Source organism: Triticum dicoccoides, chromosome 6A (assembly GCF_002162155.2).
Source record: "Triticum dicoccoides isolate Atlit2015 ecotype Zavitan chromosome 6A, WEW_v2.0, whole genome shotgun sequence".
Classification (NCBI taxonomy): Eukaryota; Viridiplantae; Streptophyta; class Magnoliopsida; order Poales; family Poaceae; genus Triticum; species Triticum dicoccoides.
This window is the reverse complement of record NC_041390.1, coordinates 101527424-101530049: the sequence shown is the minus strand read 5'-3', so window position 1 is coordinate 101530049 and position 2626 is coordinate 101527424.

Genomic DNA, 2626 nt, shown 5'->3' with positions numbered 1-2626 from the left:
TTCGCGACAAGCGCCTCGCGGGACTCTAGCTTGGCTTGTCGCGCGCGGTAGAGCGACATCAACCTGCGCAGCAGTCGCTCTTCTTCGGGCTCGTTGCTGCTGCTGCTTGGCGCGTCGACCAGCTTCAGCCCCGCGGAGGCGAGCACTTCTCCGTCGAAGACTTCCCCCTCGACCGGCGCTCTGGAGCTTGATGCCCAGGGAAGATTGATGAAGACGTCGTCGCCGGCCTTCAGATAAACGCCCGGCTGGGGATCCTTGGAACTTGGCGCTGCGGCTTCGGCGGATGGGTCAGCGGTCGGCGTAGCGCCTGGCGCTCCTGCGGCCTCTGGGCCGTCAGTACGATCGCCAGATTCCTCGCCAGTTTCTGCGGCGTCAGCCTTGGCGGCCTCTGCGCCGGTGGCATCTCCAGCGCCGGCAGCTTCATCGGCGGCGACCTCTGTCTCCATCTGCTCCGCAGCGGATGGATCTGACGGCCGGAAAAGGGGAGAAGAGTCAAACAGAATCCAGCAGAAACTCATAAAGACCAAGAAAAGAAGGATCCAAGGGAAGTTTTGAAGCAAGGGGAGTACCTGCACCAGGCTCTGCGGTTGTGGTCTCCGTGGTTGGGGGGCCGCTGGCGCTGTCCCTCGCCGGAGAACCCTCCCTTGCCGGAGACTTCTCCCTCACCGGGAAGCCTTCCCTTGCCGGAGAATCCTCCCTTGCCGGAGACTTCTCCCTCACCGGGAAGCCTTCCCTTGCCGAAGAATTCTCCCTTGTCGGGGGAATCTCCCTTGGCTCTTGGTGGGGCTGCTCGGCTCCTACACAAGTCAACAAGCAGATATCAGTAAAGACAAGTACCCATGCGCGCCTCGCCGCGGAAAATAATTCACACACTTACGTTGGGGGCTGCCATGGAGGAAAGTCGCCGGCTCCGGCAAGGTTGTCTCGGGCGCGCCACCTGTTGTCGCAGTGGGCTCGTCCTCGATGATGATCACCGGGGCCTTAGCTCTCTTTGCCGCTCTCTGGGCCAGAGTCTTAAAGAGGAACAGATTCAGGGAAAAGCGAGTGAGAAACAAGACCAACAGCAAGAGTTGAAGAAATGCAAGTACAACAAGAGAAGCTTACTCTTCTTCTTCTTCCTCGTCGGAGCTTAACACGGAGAAGTCGAAGCCTGGCGCGCGCCCGGCGCGAGGAGGCGGAGGAGAAGCTTCCCTTGACCGCTTGGCGGGAGCAGTGGCGGCGGTCTGAGACGACCCCGCTTCGGCTGTTGGCGCGGTGTGAGTAGCGGCAGGGACTGAAGCGGTGGTCCGGCTAGACTCCGCTCCAGTTGCCGTCGTAGCATGAGGCGCTCCCGCGGCAACGGTGTTTGCCGTGGTCGAGCGTGTCACGCGGCGTGGCGACTGTTGGCCCGCTTACCGCTCTGCCACATCACCAACCTTGCGGAGGCGCCTTCTTGGTGGGGATGGAGGCTCTGCTTCTGGTGGGCCGTCTGAAGACGAGGCGGAAGAAGAGTCGATTTGCAACGAGCCGCTCGTGTCCTTGGTGGGCTCGCTCGGCTCGGTGTCTTGCCCGGCAAGCCCCTTCTTGCCGGCAGGCTCCCCTCGCTCGGCACGGCTTGCCGCTTCTGCTGCATCGGCCTCCTCCACTATGAACCCGAACTCGCCCGCGGCTGCGGCTGCCGCTGCCTCCTCCAGCCTAGTGGCGATGAGCGCCATCTCCGCATCCGTGGTGTTGCGGGTGAGGCCGTCCTTCTCGTTGAGGCGGATTGGCACTTCCACCAAGTCGTCGAAGAATTGCTGCACGACCTCGTCTGCAGGCTCCTGCCAAGTTGGCACAATCCCGTGCGAATCGCACTCCGGCATCATTGCGCGGATGCGGTCGAGCGCGGAATTGTTGCACAAAGGCACGACGCCCCCCGGCAACCTGAACACCTCGGGATGCCGGGGGTCATATTTGAACAGCTCCTGCAGCATCGCGTTGAGCTCCAGGACTGTGAAGTTGTAATTGAGGCCTGGCCGCAGCCTCATAATGTCTGCCGCGTTCTTGAACTCCCAAGTGGGCCTCCCCCGTTCCTGCAGGGGGGCGATGCGGCGGCGAAGGAAGTCTGCGCCAACAGCGCCAACAGTAAGCCCGGCAAGCCTCAGGCGCAGGATCCTGGTGACGGCAATCTTCAGCCTGGCGTCCTCCGGAGCCATGTCACTCCAATCGCTGCCGCGTGCTACTGGGGTTCGGCGTCGGACGGTGAATGGCTGCGGGCTCTCCTCGTCAATCCAGCACCAATCAGCTCTCCATTCCTCCCACTTGCCGTGGAATTCTCCCTCCAGATAGGTCTCTTTCTTGCCGGGCCTTGAGATCCAGGCAATCCCGCCGGATAGAGACTCTCCTCTCTCTGCTCGGGGTATGAAAAAGTGACGGAAGAGGGCTAGGTTGGGAAGGACTCCGACAAAGTTTTCGCAGAGGTGTGCGAAAACTGCCATTGTCAAGACGGCGTTGGGGGTGAAGTCAAGGAAATGAAATCCGTACGCATTCATGATGTCGCAGAAGAAATCTGAGAAGGGCGGACAGAGCCTGCAATAGAAGAACAGAGCAAAAAAGGGATATCCGTTCGGAGCCTTCTTCCAAGAAATGGCGGGGAGTACCTTTGTGC